At 32.0% G+C, this 18,891-nt stretch overlaps 2 protein-coding genes across 3 annotated transcripts in view; one reads left to right on the forward strand and one right to left on the reverse strand.

Moving 5' to 3' along the window:
- Positions 1-18,891, reverse strand: part of LOC117235010 — a 281,666-nt gene that overhangs the window by 117,723 nt on the left and 145,052 nt on the right. The window contains exon 2 of the transcript XR_004493600.1: positions 15,905-15,955. The gene's annotated coding sequence lies outside the window, so the exon portion shown is untranslated. The remainder of the gene's footprint in view (positions 1-15,904; positions 15,956-18,891) is intronic.
- Positions 1-18,891, forward strand: part of LOC117235009 (class A basic helix-loop-helix protein 15-like) — a 288,550-nt gene that overhangs the window by 71,169 nt on the left and 198,490 nt on the right. The gene's annotated exons all lie outside the window — the stretch shown is intronic.

The following is an 18,891-nucleotide window of genomic DNA, read 5'->3' on the forward strand; positions in this document are numbered from 1 at the left end:
CTTAAATATGAAAAATTTGTACAAAGATACGTATAATTTTAGTTTACAATCGAAAAATTTCTTACTTTCGAGTAATTTAACAATGACGGTTCAAACTATCCTATCATTTTGATCGTTCTGTGTCAAGAAAGTATCATGCTACATTGCTGAAACTTCTTTCTGCTACAGACTGCTATACTGGATGTTCTTTACTTCTTCCTTTTTCTTTTTTTTTTCGTCAAATGGATAAATGGATCTCTGACTATACTTGTTTCAAGAAAAGTGTAAAGACTACAAAAACTCTTCGTTCTTTACTAGATGTCAACACAATATGTGACGAAATGGGGGGAAGGATAAATGATTTCCGCATAACACTTAGGAAAAAATGACAAGATTATTTCCGGAATCGGCACTACATTTACTTAAACGTCACTGTGTGTGATTGGACAAAGAAATAAATATTCATGATATTTAAACTGAGTCAGAGAGTGAGGAAAATAACTAACAAAGATTTGATGAATAGTCTCTTACGTCTGATAACCTGTTATCAAGTTTCAGGAAAACTATATGCACTTTTTGTATCTTTATCCCAAATCCTCATTCAAATGCCGCACTGTAAAATGTAAGAACATGAAAACGTGCCTGCAAACGTGTGAACGTGACCTGTAAACGTGCGAACGTTGCCTGCGAACGTACGAACGTGATCTGCGAACGTGGCCCGCGAATTTTGATTTTTCTTCTGGATTGTCACATTGTGCTCCGCGACGAAATCCTTCTCGTACAGATTACATGCTCGCTGCGCATAAAATCACCGTTCATCGATAAACTCAAATAACAAAAAAAAAAGAGAAACTGCTGGAGAAACGACAGCCACCCGATATTCGTTTATTAATACACTATGAAAGTTTATGCATATTCATGTTCTTACGAAGGCAACTAAACAAATGAAAGCAACACGCAGATTTGCTTCATCCAGCGATTATTATAACGAGTACTAGACTTTGAATATTTTATACGTTTCTGTTTATTTGCATTCCTATATTTAAAAATTTTTCATAAATATACATATATATCCGTAGTTTGTGAGAAAGAACAGGAGATAGGTTTATGAAGAAAATTATTGTCGAACTGAACATAAATAACTGTTTATGTGTGAGAAATATTTATTTACGTTACGTTAAAGCAATTAATTACCAATTTGGTGGATATAATAAATTTTACTATTTAGAAATTCCCTGTTTCTTTCTTTTATATGAATTATACCATATTTGTATAATAATAATATTTATCTAATAAATCTTAATATTTAAATTACATACATTAAATAACTAATACTTAAACAAATTGTTACTATTTGTTGTAGGAAGTAAGAGCTAGTGTGACAGACGCCGATAATCCCCTTTAGTGAGTGAAAATATTTAACATTCTTTGACGTAATGGATGCTTCATGTTCGCTTCTGTGAGCAAGTACGTCTTACGTAAAGTTGTGCTCGATATTTGCTTGTTGCTGCTAATTTGCATCTTATTTATTCGACTATGTTCGATAATTTTCCCTTTTACAAACATTAAAACGTAAAATTTAAACATATGCTTACGCGCGCACATTCTGTTTCACAATGTTTGCCAGACGCGTTCACGTGAATGTAAAAAGACAGAAGACTATTAGGCATACAACGTCGTAAGTTTTGCATATTAATTGTATTGATGTTTAACACTCCAACGCATGTTTAATAAACTCGTAAATTTTATGCCACATGTCGTTTGTCGCGTGAGATAATAGCTGACATTGAATTGGAAACAAACGAGTGTGGTTGAAATTCGACTTTTGATTCCAGTTGAACCAAATTTCTATTCGAGTTATAAATTTGTGACCGTTCATTAAATTCATTTACACGCATTGGAAAGGCAATTATTTTAATAATTAAGCATTTTAATGGGTTAAATGTGAATTACATTAACGACGAGAATAATGATTTTTAGGAATGGGTTATGTAATTTGGAAATTTTGAATAATTTTTTTTTTTTACGAAATTGATTCACAAACGAAAAATAGTTGAATTATAACACATTCGTCTCATTTCATTTCATTTCAATTAAATTGCCTTAACTATGTAAATATATTGCTTTCGCACCTCTTATGTATACTAAATTATTTTCTTATACAATATCCGTGAGCGCATGTAGTACGTAATATAGTCCAAGTGTCCTAATTTTTCACAGTATTAAAGTGAAATTTCAACTACGTTTCGTAAGTGTTTATATTTTCACATATTAATTAAAAACTGAATTCAAAATCCAAGTCAAACAATAAATTACGTTTTGTCGTTGATTCACTCGACGAATCTACCATTTCGTAGTATACTCGATCTACGCTAATAAATCAAATATTTCTCCTAGAATTTTTAACAAACATTTCATCATAAATCTTTTCCATCATACTGTTCTAATTTTAATAAAAAGTCGTGAATACTAAATATTATGAGAATCGCGTATAGCCTCTTCATTTATGACAGTACCGTGACAGTTTATTCGAAAAAGTTGTTAAATTCTCTCAATTAATTAATATTAATAAATAAATTAATATTCACAGCTATCATCTACCCAAAGAATATTAAAATTGAGCCATTTATCACATAAAATAATCGATGTTTTGTGTAACGTGGTTTTGACGTTAACTGCTTAATTCTAAATAAATTCTAAATTTCTTCTAATGAAAATGCTAATGAAAATTCAAAATGTTTCGTAATATACGTAACATATTCATAAGAGGTGTCTTCAACTGCTCTAATACTTTCCCGAGCTTGTGTACATCATGATCACGAGTCAATCCGCCACTGATAATCACGCGGTCGCGGTTTGCGAGATCTCACGAACGTGTGCACGTAAGCCAGAATGAAAATAAATGGCGTGCAACGGTACGAGTAATCGTAAGTTGGTCGAATTACTCGCGAAATCATCTCGATTGACTTATTCGCCCCGCGAAAGCAAAGTCACGAATCCATTGTAAACATCGGTTAAGCGTCGTTAAACAACGTTACCACAAGCCTTCGATCGATGATCGTTTACCAACTACACGCCGAAAAGTCGCCGTTCGAGACAATTTCACGGAGGGACAGGTCCATTTGATCGCCTCTCGAAGCTGTGCATTGCCTCAGGATCGACTCGAAGGACCGGAATCCGGAATCGATTATCCGCGGTGCCTGCAGCCGCACTTGTGCAATGAGATATCGCGCACGTGTCTGTGAAAGTCGCGTTGCTGATAGACGTGAAATAGTGGTGCACGGTTTATGGAAAAAATTCGAAACGAAAGTGCCGACTTGTTGAATACGAAATGAGGGAACGCATGGATGGAAACGAAAGTTGGGGTGGTGGAAGAGTGGATTCAGGGAGATTTCGCGTGAAAAAGTGAGAGATAGAATTATTAGTTTTTAGAATTATATTAGATTTATAATAGACTAATATTTTAGAATTATTAATTCGGGATTGGTTGAATCGCTTGTCGGTTAATGTCGAGGTGTGATTCAGAAGTATATATGAATTTTAAGTATTTAATTTTGAGTATGAATATTAAACAGCTGGGGTAATTTTGTTTTTGAGAGAAATAAAAAAGTATTTGAATAACATGAATATTGCGAATATCCGAATTATCTGAACGTGAATTTGAACAACGAGACGAAGCAGTGGGAAGAATCAGTGAACTATTAAATGGAGCATCTCCTGGTGGATTCAAATAAATGCAGTTTTACAAACTATCAGCGTTAACAAGTTTTCTCGTATAATAGCAACAAATTTAGCGATGAAACAAGTGAAGCTCTATAAATGAATTTCACAAGTTATAGGTCAGTTGATTATCCTATTTGGTGTAAAATTATGAAATTATAATAATCTGTAATCTATAACTTTTAACTTACCGATTCACCAATGTCCTTAATCGATAAACTACAAATATATCGACACAAACATATCAAAAAATTAAAAAATAATGTGCAGGAGTATCCAGGGTTTCTAATTCAATACTTCAACATTGTCCACTAACGCTCGAGAAACACGATTATACCGGAAGAGCAAAGATATTTTCCTAGAATCAATTTAGACCACAACAAAGCAGCGAAATAACGCAAACAATGGTTAAAGAACAGAGCAGCGATTCGAACGATAAAGTTAATAGCGAGAATGGTGCGATCGCATGTTGTCGTTCAATCGAACGACCGGCAGCGTGTCTCGGTTTCTCGTTGTCTTGTGGGACAGTTCCGTAAATCGAAATCTAGTGACGTTCTAGATCGGTAATTACAGCGTCCAGAGCAAATAGAAGTTGCTTATCTGCCGCGTTCCGCGTATCGCACAGATTATCGCCGCGATCCCACGATCATTCGAGGAGCAGATTAGTCGTACGGTTTTGTCTTTTAATTGCAGAAATCGGGGCCGTCACGCGACTCTTTCAATTCATGTCGACGCATCTGTCTCGCGAACATGTGTACGGTATACAGGGTGATCTACTTTAATGCTAGTAGATATAATATAATCTTTTAACCTGCCAGTATGTTTGTATTGTTTTGTCAATGTAGAATATGAACACGTGTGATGAAAATTGTTTTTTAGTAAATACAAACTAAAATGGATACTCAATTGATCGAGTAGCGACCTTTCTTTGTTATAACTACACTACGGATTTGTACGTATGTATAGTTTATAAAGTTTTGTATATTATCTGCACATAATGCACACGACACCTACATAAAAATATATAAAATGTCCAGAGTGAAATAATTATTATAATATTTAGTAAGTGGAATCAATCTCTGATTAGGTTTCATTTTGCTATTTTTATTAACAAAAATATGAATTCGTATGAAAATCCGTAATCTAATTATAATCAAATAACCAATGCATATAAAACAGAATATTTTCATTAAAATAAAACAAACACACATTAAGAATAGGTATTTAAACAGATAATGGAATTGAGTTGCTACAATATGAGGAGGCTACACCACTTTCCAGTAGTTCAAGTAAACCAACAGAAACTAACTTAAAATCAATTAAAATCAAATTGTTTTTACAAACGTGCTAGAAATTCATTGTCCACTAATATTCGTAGTAGTTAACTTTTACACTTTTTAATGTGAAACCTATGACACTTTCTTTTCTAATAAATACAATTTACACATTGGAGTTATCTCCTTATCGCTGCAAACCCTTTAATTGCAACTGAATATTTAATTGTCTGGATATAACCGTAGTGTCCACCACAAAATATTTTGTGGTTCTTTGGGATTAAAAATTCGCGATTTTGAGTATCCTTTGGACTAATTGTGGTTTAATTTTTTCAAAATTCTCGATATCAGATTGTTTCTAAATAAAAGCTTTCCTATATTTAGAAGAAAGAAGATAGATATTTATTTCTTCTTACCATTAAATTATTAGAAATGATATGAAGAATACGCTTTGATCAATCTTTAACTTATATCAAGGAGATGTATATTATGGTTCAAAAGTTTGTGGTTATTTTTAATATTTATAAAAAAATAAAGATAAGGTAACTTATTAATTTTTATCGAAGAGATTAATTTATATCCCTAAACCAAGCAGATCACAAGTATATTTATTTCTTTATTTAGTCCTGACTTTTATATTGTATAGTATATCTTGGTCCCTGGAGATATATGTATATGTATATGTATATGTAGATACCATCAATGGGCGGCATAATTTAGCTAAAAAAACTGCATCGTCAAAGTGACGTTAGAAGATTACAAATTCACGGTAATATTCAATTAAGTTTGATTTGCACAAAATGTACATTTTTGTCATTAAATCATAAAATAAAATTATATTGACCTACGTAGGCTAATGAAGATTGATACAATATTGAGAAAACGTCACGCCAAACATTCTTATATTATGCAGTAGACAATTCTAATTATCCTTGTCATTTATAATTCTTGGTATATTTATTATACAACTTTGACAACGCTTATGTAATTTCCCTTCAATTTCTAAAATTACACTGTTGAATATAAAAAACAAAAAAACATAGAGAACACGGAATATTCTTACCACATGGAATGAGGTACAAGAAGCATGTTTAATGTTTCATAACTTCTTCAATCATCAACTTTTTATCAATGTCGATCTTAAAGAACTATATTTCATGCTGAGCGATGAGTATGCTTTTTAACGTTACGGAAATAGATATCGTAAAAAATGAATTTTCAATGAATATTTATCATTTTTATCTTTTCGAAAATGATACATTTTGATGTTTCGAAAATACGTTGTTTTTTAAATTGTTCAAAACTAATATTTCTAGAAAAGGAATGTTAACTTCTGAAACCTACAGTTGATTTCAGAAAACTCGAATTTTTCCAGTTTACGAGAATATTTATCACGTAGCATTCGAAATACATATTTTGCAGACTAGATAAAAATAACAAATAATTGTTGAAAACACTATTTTTATTTCAATCATGTTATTTATCTTACTGAATACGCATACTTAGTAGAGCTAAGATACGAATATAATTTTTTTATTCAGATGACAGTAGTAAATCGTTCTTGATGATTTATGTAATATAATAAAAATTATATAGTTCATTGAGAAATGCAAGAAAATTAATTTTATATACTTGCACATAAAATAAGATACCTGTCGCGAAATTTTTCCAGTACAAATAAATGTTTAACCTTTGTATATCGGAAATAATTTTCCATATATTTCTACGTAATTAGATAATTTTCTGAAACATTGCTTCAAAAAACGTAGTCGAAAATCTCAAACGGCTTATTCACGTAACAGCATAACAGGATATCTTATACACATTCTTGAATTTATCCTAAAGTGACAATAAAGAATATATAAAGTATATATTACCTCTCAAAAAAATTATATTAATATCGAAATGTTTGTGCGAATAACAATTAAAAGATCTCATTAAGTTTAATTCGCAATATCAGACAACTTCCGTACAGAAAAATTCTTGCATTTTCATTTCTCATATTGAGATGACTTTTATCTAAAAAATTTTCGTTCGAAAATAAGTTCTACCTATGAATATAATTTATCTGGAAACGAAATTTATTATGCAACAACATAGTTTCACAAGATCAAATCGATCAGCTGGTCAAATCAGCAGTTTCTCGATCCGAAGCGTGTTAGATGTTTTAACCAACCAAGCATCTTAAATGATAGCCATAAAGGACCACCCTGTATACGCAGAATCCATTTCGAAACGTGAGCCAATAACGAGACTTTTTGCTACGTTAGACATGAGAGATCAGCTCGTCGTCTGACCGAACATCGATCGTTACGAAATTACATTAATCAGAGTCGTTTCGCGTTGCCGGTCGTTAATTGCTCGGAAGAGTCCATCGTATAGAGCGTGCGAATCCGAAGTTCGATGCGAAACCTTTCATTAGGAATTACTTTCTTGTCCTTCGTACCCTGAATTGTGTCGATAGATCGATACGAATTTTCTCACCATAACTCGCGAACGTCAACGAGCGTTCAGAGCCAATTATGTCGAGATCTGCTCGTGTCTAATAAAAATACCTAACATCTATCACTTTTTTTTTCTTTAAACGTAATTTATGTTTGTGTAGAGTCAAATTGGACGTATAAATATAAATAAGGGAATTTTATTTATTTCAAATTTCTCTTATACCATTCAGTATTTTATATTTCCCAGATTATTTAATATCCTCTATGATTTTAAGTTATTTATTTTATGAAACGAATAAATTACGAATAAAAACGAATAAATTTTGATTAGTTTGCCAGTATTTGGTATTCTAATCCGTAAATTGAAAAGAGAAAGCTAGCAATTTATTTTAATATTTATTTTTATATATTCAAAAGAAATTATTATTCATTAAGGATAATTCATGTAAATAATAATGTAAATAACAATGTAAAGGAAGCATTAATACAGCAAAACATTGATTTAAAAAAAGAGTTACATTAATCAAAGAAGCGCCAACTATTATTTATTTATATATCGTAAAAATATTTCGAGGTATAAAATGAATACATCGTTATCATAGCATGAATCAGCAAAGTATAAGATCTTCTGAAGCAAAAAACCTAAACGATACAAAATATACGTAAGAAACCTTCAAGAAAATACATCGTGTTCCTCGATGTTAAGGATTCCTTAAATTTATGGTAACACACGCTTTAGCGGTGTCGATGACTTTCGTCGTTACAGCAGACACGGCGAAGTCGTACATTGTGGTTCACCATAAATGATTGCTCGTCATTAGCGATCGTGTTCCCGACCATCCAACATTATCGCGCCACGCACCAAACAAAAACGAGGCACTATTCATTTCTCTGTGATTCCCGTTCTCGATGTTTTTACTCCATTAAACGTGAAATCTCTCCAACCGTGTAAATTAATGAGTTTCTTGCTGGTGAATTACTCATGAGATACCATGTACATGGAAGATTTCTCATGGAGAGGATTACAAGCATATATTTGTAAATTTTGTGGAATATTAATCCCTTTAACGAAATGTAATAGACCGATGGCTCAAAAAATGTTTAAAAGGTAAACGGTGTGAAAGAGGACTGTAATTTTACAATATGATTGTGATAGTAAAAAATACGAAGGTTCATAAAATTATATTTTAGGGTAGATCATCTGCATAAGTACTTATCAGTCTTTCATTCTTTTTTATCTGACGTTATGTTATTTCATTTTTTAAATTTTCGTTTATACGGAGCGTTATAAAAAGATGGAGCAGTTTTTCAAATGTATAACACGGAAATATTTTAGGTGTTAGATGTTGATATAATTACTGTATCGAGAGTCACTGAATTTTGCCGTCGAAACAAATTTTTCGATCATTTTTAACATGAAATGATTAAAAATTTTGCTTGCCTATTTCAGTTTATTTTTATTATATAATAAATATGATAAATATTTTCATATAATAAATATAGAGAAATATTTCACATAGAAATATAGAGAAATTTATGAATTAGGTGAACGGTAAAATTTATATATCCAAACTCTGAAACTCTATACAAATATCGTGAATTTTCAGCATTAATAAATTTTTTTAACGAGCATAGCCATCATTAAAAATTATATTCATACGCTATAAATTAAATGTATGGATATTTTGTCCGCACTTGTAATTCACATGATAAATCTATATTTTACAAGCATAAAATAATTTCTAGAACGGCAAAAAAAAGCTAATTTTTATTAATTCGAGTTTAAACAATATAATCTTACTTATTCGTTCCTTAAAATTTATAATCTAATAATATACGAAAATAATGTACTATAATTTACGATGCGCTAACAATCACTGATATATTAAAAATTATAGTTAACAATGTATCCTAATTGTATGTAATTTGTTTGATAATTTACACAGAATGTGCAGTTGTACTGAAAAATAATCTCTATACGAAGGTTCCAATTGCCTCAATGAAAAAGAAAGTTTGTATTTCACAGAAATGCATAATATTTAAGAAACGCGTTCGTATCTTCTATCTCAATCCGATATATCTCTTTCTCTATCTTCTATCTCTTTCAGTAACGTCGCGCAAAGTGTTAGGAAAATATGTAGCATCGTAAAGATGAAAGATAAAATTCAACTGGCGCGAATTGAAAGTCGAACGAAACAAATTTACTACGCGAGTTTACGAACGAGCGAATCGTACCTACGTATACGATCTTTATCGTCCATTGCCGTAAATGTTAGAAGGATGTGCAGAGAGGATTCGGGGGAAAAAAATATACGTAAACACGCGGAGAAAGTTGGAACGGGAAAATGTTCCGCTCAATTATCCTTTAAACGGCACGTTTAGTAGTTAATCTGATTCTTTTTTGTTCCCTCGTTCGAAACTTTCAGCCTCGAGGAAAATGATCGTCGTATAGCGATAATAATGGGATAATAATATGTACATATACACATATGTATATATGTATATATGTATATACATATTTCGTTGTCGGTACGAAGACTTTAATTCCATGGGAACTGACAGGCACCCGAGTTTCCAGGTGTTAGATCTCTGGTTTCACTTGATTTATAAACGCGATTGTGGCATTAATATTTATACGCTCAGGCATTGTTGTTATCATTAATGCAACATTGGATCACAACAGAATCTTGAGAAGAACAGAGATTCTCTCACGCTCAAGTTGAAGATAAATAGATGAATTTGATAAGTTAACGGATACGTTTTTCAATAAATTGGAATTTAGCAAAAATTAACCAATAGAGTTTAATAATACTCGATAATACTAAAATTTGTATCATTGTAAACTGTTAATTGATTTCTGCATAAAACTGTTTAGCAACAATAACGAAATATAGAGAATTTAAATCTGGCTGATGTAAATAATTCGTTTATATTGTACGAATATTTGCAAATTAATTGATATGTATTGGAATATTCTTAGGATTGTTTTGCAGTGTTTATATCTCTTTCCTAACACTTCTTCAAAGTACAAGAAACGAGGTTCCCAGAACGGTTGGAATGCGACCGTGAAACAGTTCACACATTCTGGATTGTAAATTTTGATCGTGAGAAGTTGATCCCGTGTGCTTGACTCTTGGAGAGTGAATCGTCGATATAATTCTATAGACATTATTTAAAATGTGTTTCTATGTTTCTAGAGTTCCAATGAAACAATTCAAGTTAGTAACACGTCTACATGAAATATTCATCTTGTAGCATATTTTCCGCATATTAAAAAAATTGTTACCATGTATGTCATATAACTCGTGTCCATTTATTAAATAATGTGTTTAAATTATATGCCATCAACAAATTTTCGAATTTTCCTTTGAACTTATAGAAACAAATCTTAATTTCTCAAAACTCAAACAAAGTATATCATCCGATTGTTTTCTGTCAAACATACACGTATAATGTCATATTATACTTTTTATTACGTCTACGCTTCATAGCATGTTTTTTCAATTTTATTAAATATTTTAGGAAACATCAACATCTAACAAATACGCGTTATCAACGTTAGAAAATAAAGATGCCTTTATGATATCTTCTGTTGAAGTTCCAATCCGAAGATTACGAAAACAGAAGAATTATTCAAAATAATTCTCTATCTCTTTTAAGAACTTTAATAGTTCTTTTCAATTTAATATTTTAAAATGTTAATATTTCCTAAAATATTTAATAAAATTCAAAAAACATGCTATGAAGCGTAAAACTTTCAACTCAGCGATTAAAAAAAGAATACCATTCATAAACTGTTAATAAAGCAACCCATAAAACTGTAAACCTCGGTACATAAGATTCATGTACCTACTCAAAATGATAATTCCAAGGATATCGCTAATCGATTGTACAAACGTAACAGAAGATTAGACAAGAAAGAGAGAAGAAAAAGGGGATGTAATGGGCAAGTTGTTTGGTCGCGAAACCCGGATGCCAAACCGTAACACCATAATCACCGCTCGCCGTAGTTTCACCGTTAATGACGTTGGCGCGCGTTTGTAACGGGCGCTTCATCGCGATGGAGGCCAGTGGAGTTGCGTCTATTCATCCCGGAGGATTAGCCCGTGCCACGGGTTACAGGTACTGATCGATGCCAACGTTAATTGCACGCAAACGTAACGTACGCGCGCGCTGTTATGTAAATGCGGCACGTATTCGCCAAGCCGAACTGTATTTCCGTTAAATCGAGGCAATCTTCCAAGCCTGTTACAATATCGACGGCAATAAATTGTTGGCCGACTTGCTATTTCTGGGGTTGAATATCGTTTAGCCAATTAACTGGCCGCTGATTCGCTTTTTATCTCTGTTTCTTTCGGGAAAGTGTTCGACTTCCTTTTTCATTCTCATTTTCTCTCATTTTGCTTTCTAATTTCCATGCATTTTGAACAAAAAAAAAAAAAAAAAATCCTATTTTCCGGTAACGCAGTCAAGTTTTCTTAGATTAATGGTAAATCGATACCGGTTAGACGAGCTTCTGGTGGTGGTCTCGTATCATTTTTAGGTTTTCTTAGATTTCTTTTAGAAAATACTTGCCTTAATAGGCGGTTTAGTAAATGATAACACGATACGGAATAACGTCATTCATTTATCAGAGAGATCGCGTTGGTGTATTTAACAGTAAATTTCCTTTTACCTGCGTGGTTTTTATTTGTCGTTGATCTATTCGCGTTGTAAAAGGAGTGCTCGTAGATTTTCTGTGAAGTTACGTAGGATGTATAGATTCTTGGAGGTTTCGAAGTTTCGCGGTTGGAATGTGCACTGATGGTGTTTGAGATTGATTATGGCTGATCGGGCATGTATGTGTTACACGCATGCGAGATTGATCGCCGGTAATCGGGACTGTTGACATAGTTGGTGTTGAAATTTGCGGAGTGGAACGCTAATATAGAAATTTTCTTCAATATGGCAAAGACGAGCTAATAATTGTAGAAATTCATTTTAATGTTTCATTAACATATACATTTTAGTTTCATAATATCAACATTTTCATAACTTTGACTACATTTATCAAATAATAACTTCGACCTTTAGTTTCCTGAAATCCATCATCAAATTGGAAGAAAATTACATTTGAAAATATACTTTTTATTCAAACGAAAGGGAATAGATCTTAATAAATTCGTTTAATATATTTGTATAAATCAAACAGACTGTACCTATTTTTTTCTAATTAAATTCTTATTATGTTACATTAGATTATTTTAATCAAAATAATGAACCAAATCTCATACATAACAATTTAACAGTACACTTATTATCTCTTAGAAAAAAAGATGTTATAAATACTAATATTCGATTGTAACGAGATTGAAGTAACATTTAAGTGCACGACAATTGTCACAAATTTGTTCACAACTAAGAAAATCATTCTGATAACAGCAATGACCTTTTTAGGAATATTTGTTCATTAACTAAACTGAAGTTTACTTTAAGTAGCAAACTGAATTCTAATTATAAATATTTTAATTTTATATTATTAAATAGGTTTTGAAGATATTAAGTGAAATTAACATTATATTTAAAATTTGAACGTCTTCAATGTATCTTTGTATCAATACTAATATATCTATTGAAGCCAAAATTCAGTAATCTTGCAAAAATATTATACAATTTGTTTTTTCTTTTTTCTTCTAATTTAACAGAATTAACGAGCAACGATCATCAACTTTTTATTATTATAATCATTTTCGTTTCTTCACTCAAAGGATTCCTCTCTAGTTAGGATTAATTATTATTATTACTATATGTGTTTCTTCACTCAAAGAATATCTCTCTGGTTTAGATTAATATATACGGACTACGCCAAATTCGTATTAACGTGATTATTATAGAAATGTTCGTACTATTGTTGATGTATTTATTATTTGACTTCTATCAATCTCATTATTATTACTATTATTATTATTTACATCTTAATTTAATAGTAGTATTAAAATTTTGAAAATATGAAAAAATACGAAGCGTGTCTATGTGTGTGTTATTTCGCAACTGTTACAATTTTCAAGTTAAATATAGTCGATATTAAGTAACTAAATCCACAAGTTTCGACGTAATTTATTTTACTACAACTAAAAGCGTCTCAATCGACTTACATGAAAAATCAAATGAAACCTCAACTCACCTTTATGAATACAATTTATCTCGCGTCACGGCAACAGACAACAAAAAGCTGCCTATAATAAAAGCTAAAAATTACGCGACAGTGACATCAATATGATTCGATATCATCCATATGATCGTTGTTTTCAATGTTTTGTGCCAATCACGTCACGATTTTACCGCGTTCACGATTCATCGGAATAATAGAATTATGAATGGGGAAGTCGTCGCGCTACGAGCACGGACGTATAAGATAATTGCGACTGGTTGCTAATTGGACGGTGCTCGCGTAAGCGTCGCTTGTTTAATTGTCGCGATGATTTACGAGACTCGTCGCCGGTTAATTGCGCGTTCTCGTGTCTCGAGCACCGATGAAAAGTGAAAACTCGGCATGTTTTTCCATCTCGTAAAACGCGTACAGCGATACTGACGACGACGTGATTGATGGAAATCCTTCGTGCCGTCTCGTTCGTTTGGAAAAGTTGCGACGAACGCTTACGATCCGCGAACCAGGTGAAAACGTTGTACAGCTATAATGGATACTCAAGCCTGGCAGGAAGCCTTGCAGCTGTTAATTGGAATTTAAATTGGAGTTTTGAAAGTGTACACAATGGGAAACAGCGATAAATATATTTAATTACATTCCGGGTTTCTTGAGATGCGCTATGCATTTAGAGAATGCTTGTATGTAAACACCGCTGGCCAATAGTCTACATAGGGTGTCCTAAACTTAAATCGCCAAACTGCAAGGGTTTAATCCACAGGCGAAAAGAAGGGAAAGAACGTTACGTAAAGTTTGTCAATAAACGACGACTGTATTTTCCATTACAACAGACAAAAGGTGACTGTATTTTTGTGCCAGCGTAGTTACATATTTCTTATCGCGTGGTAGCAATTCCTTGTTGTTGATAGTTATGATAATAATGGAATGAAAAATGATTACCTAGTATTTTTTAATTCTTCATTTCGAAATGTTGTCCTTGTGCTCGGGTACAAGCTTGACATCGATGAACAATGGAAATAATAATATTTCAAAATTTCTGAAAATTTCGTTGAGTTTCAGGAACTGCATTTTTTATTCGTTGCACTAGCTTATTATGGGACCTCATTTTTGTAGAATAAACCTTTTGTTTCATAGTTCCCAGTAAGCAAAAAAATCATGGAGGCTAAACAGCTGGCCCACTACGATCTTTCCATCTTTTAAATGTGTTTCGCATAAAGAACTAGCGTAACGAATAAAAAACGCAGGTTTTGAAACTCGACGATATTTTCAGGAACTGCGTAATATTATTATTTTCATTGTTCATCAATGTCAAGCATGTGTCCGAACGCAAGGACGACGTTTTGAAATGAGGAATTAAAAATACTAGGTAATCATTTTTTATTCAATTATTATCATAACTATTAAAGACACGGAATTGACACCACACGATAAAAAAAAACGTGCAACTACGCTGACACAATAATACAGTCAACTTTTTGTCTGCTGCAATGAAGAATGCCTCGTTATCTGTTTCATACATACAATAATCTTTTATAACTCTGTAACAAAGCTTTTATTGACAAACTTTATATAACATTCTTTTTTCCTTCTTTCTGTCTGTAAATTAGGTTTTTTGCAGCTTGACGTTTTAAGTTTGGGACACCGTGTATGTGATTATTTATTTGTAGAGATTTGTAGTAAAATTTATATTTACTTGTTGAATTTATATCGGGACGAGAGTGCAAATAATATAGAGGAAATTATTAAAAATATAAATGATAGACATTCCATAAATTGCAATTAATATGTAAATTGATACAAGATTGGAAAATTAGTAACGAGTACTACTACGTACTACGTATTATATTATACATTACATATATATTGCACATTATATATTTATTTCCTTTAAAACTAAAAATGCATATCAAACGCTCCAAAATTATATGTTTAATACATTTTGCATGGCAGAGCAACATTGTAAAATGCTTACTACAAACGTTGTATTAAAATGTCGAGTAAGTTTTCGATGAAACTTCGTTTCACGGCGTTGCAATTAAACTAATTTAACCGAAATCCGTAACAGAACCGTAACACGAGGAGAGAATTCAGTGTCGCGATAATAACGTTAAATAATTGAGTTTGCGACACGGAAAGGGGTTAACTTTTATTATCACGCTTGTGGCGCGTAACGACTCGACTTTCAGAGAAAATAATTAGTCGAAACGGAGGCTAATTGAGCGTGGTTGGCGTAATTCGACGGTGATTTTCGTGGAAATGAATATGTAACGTAAGCTAGGCCGGTCAACGGCTTTGCGTATTGTTCGTTATACTGTGTAATTATGTGCAAATTTATGACTCACCGTGGACCTTGGCTTTAGGATAACGGATTTACCGTGCGTACCAGTAGCGCTCTGCGAAAAGAGAAGAAAAAAAGAAAAGCATAAGCACCTCGTATACTATGTAAAAAATGTAAAACAGTTGGCGAGGTAACTGTAACGTGTGTAATTGCTGTTCAAAAGAGTTATGGTGTTATAGTGCCGTAGTTAGATAATTGTTTGAAATGTAACGTTTAATATGATGAAATATGCATTTGCAACAGTGGTTCGAAATACGTAATTCTGAATAATTCAACGAGCTAAGAAATGTGTAACTAGTTACTGTTATGCAGCACGTTTAATAGAAAAGAACCTTTTCGGGAAAAGTTCTTTCCAATTAAATAGATTATGTGTGCAATAGTCTTCTTTCTTTAATATTATGATAAATTTTACGAAGTATTCAATGAATAATCTAATAAAAAAGATAAAATAAATTGTATTGCGAAATATTGTCTTTTTCTACTACAAGATGATTCACATGGGACAATATTACGTAGTCTAGTTTGTTTAAATTAATTCGAATATTTTATTGAATCAGTTTAAAGATTTTTTCCTAGCGTGTTTGATTAAAAAATTATAACATCTTTAAATTAGCGAAATCAGTTTAAAATATATTTTCAGGAATACTATCTTAAGTATCATTTTTGCAAATTTTAAGTATCATTTTAACAAATTAAAGTACATGTTTTCATACTATCTTTCGTGTGATTTATATTTTTCACAGTTCTCTGTATCTTGCGCTAAATATTATATAAATACTAGTTAGGTGCATTTTTACTTACATAATAAATTTAAAAAGAAGTAGATCAAAATAAATTACTTTAATCTACATAATATTCCAAATTTCCTATAAAAATAATTTACAACATATGACAGTAAGTATACTAATATATACAAATATCCGTTTAATTAAAACATGCTTTGTTCCAATTCCTCGCCCTTTCTGCAGAATCTAGACACACCAGAAATATTCATATATCAACCAATTACATTTTTCATCATTTGAATTTTCATTGCACTTAATCGCTTACCAACCTGTTCCTTCAATCTTGATTAGAATTTAATGACTTGCATAGTATCTTTTAATCGACGAAGCACGTACATGAAAACTGTATATCATAACGCTCGAAAACAAACTTTTTTCATTAATTCCAGATGGTTCGAATAGCACGAACAAGGAACTCGATCTCGATCGCGGACATTTACGTAATTCTTCCATTAGCAGCACGGTGAGCATTTTTGCGGATAAGAACAATGATCTGCGCGAAGGTAGGCGAACAGCTGGAATTCTCTGCTGGCCTACAAAAAGTTCCTCTTAGAAATGCTTAATGGTGGCTCGCAAGGCATTTGTAGGAGTATCGAACGTTTTATACCAAAAAGAAAAAAAAAAAGAAGAAAAAGAAAAAACACTGTTGGACCTATATACGATGCGAAAAAACATGTGTCGATTTGTACGCGATGTACAAAATGTGTAGAAAACGAATTCTTGTTTCGTAGCTTTCACATTGAGTTTCAGAGATCTCCAGAATCGAAATAGCTGTTTAAAGGACTCGTGCAGTTACTTGTTCCAGGAATATCAATCGACTGTGTAAAGTGTAAAACGTTGTATTGTTCGATAGTTTGGCAAAGTTAAATTAGCTTTTGCAAAATAATTAGCTTGTAGCGACAGAAATTTATAGAACCTGGCGGTAGATTTACAAAATCTCGGTTACAGGAGCAAGAAGTGATAGGTATTTCATTCGTGCAACGTACAAATATTTTTGCTTAGGTAGTAACTGATAATACTAGCTAGTATTATTAGCGAAATTCTCAATCTGTAAGTTACTATAGTTGTTATACATATTAAATATTTTTGCATTATGATAACAAGTTCGATAATAAATTAAGTTTCACAAGTAAATTTTACGAATTACAAGTTACATATTTGATTGTACTATTCGACGTAAAATTGTAAAAGAGAAATCTATAACCTACAACTCTTAGCTTATTATTTCATTGATATCGCTAATTGATAGATTATTTTGCAAAAGGAGCCAGGTACCTAAGTAGAAGAATATCGCCAAAGTATCTAAAAACAATTCGCATAGTAATTTGCATTAAATTCGCTATTTTTTGATAACGAAACGTATCTGTAGTTCAGAATCAAATAATAATCGGAAGTATTTTAATGAAGGAATATCTTCATTTTATTTATGTAACACTACTAACTACGTAATACAAATTCATGAAGTGCATTGCAATTTACAATGTATAAGATTGGCAGGATATGAAAGATAATATCTTGTAGCAAAATAAATGAAAGATAACACAGTGGAAGATTCTCGAGCTTCATTTTGAAACAAAGTTTACGACAAAATTTAGTTGGTCTTAAAATGATCTAAGTGTTTATAAATGTATTGCTTAAACGATATTTAATACCAAACAGTTCTCATTAATTTTTTAAACATCTAGCATCGAACAATCATTATTTATCTCTTAATATATAACTTGCTTTGTATTCAATATAGAATTTATGATCTCCAAAATCAAAGTTTGATCTTCAAAATCAAATAATTTCCCCATTGATTTATCACGATATTTAGAAAAGCCAAAAAACACGCCAAAAGATTTCCTTGTAGAATAATCCTAATTCCATTCATGTCTTAAAAGTCTTTCTCTCAATAGGCAGGAACTGTTATTTATAAACTTCGTAATGTATATGATTCATGTTTATGGGCTAGAGAATGGGGCGCGATTGCTATTTTTAATGAATTGTTGATACTTGATCCGAGCCACACGAGAATTTTGCTGGTCCTCTCTCGTGGAATTTCGATGCCATTGATTTAGTAAGCCACGCAGGCTCCCGTGTCTGGTTCTGAATACAATTTCACGTCCGGCCGACGATTTTTGGACGGTCTGTCTGCCGAGGGTCAACGATCCGTTCCTTAATGCAAGAATGCTACCTGACGCATTCGTAATTGCTGGTTGTATGA

This window comes from Bombus vosnesenskii, unplaced genomic scaffold (genome assembly GCF_011952255.1).
Source record: "Bombus vosnesenskii isolate JDL3184/JDL3185 unplaced genomic scaffold, Bvos_JDL3184-5_v1.1 scf7180000013314, whole genome shotgun sequence".
In the NCBI taxonomy this organism is placed as follows: Eukaryota; Metazoa; Arthropoda; class Insecta; order Hymenoptera; family Apidae; genus Bombus; species Bombus vosnesenskii.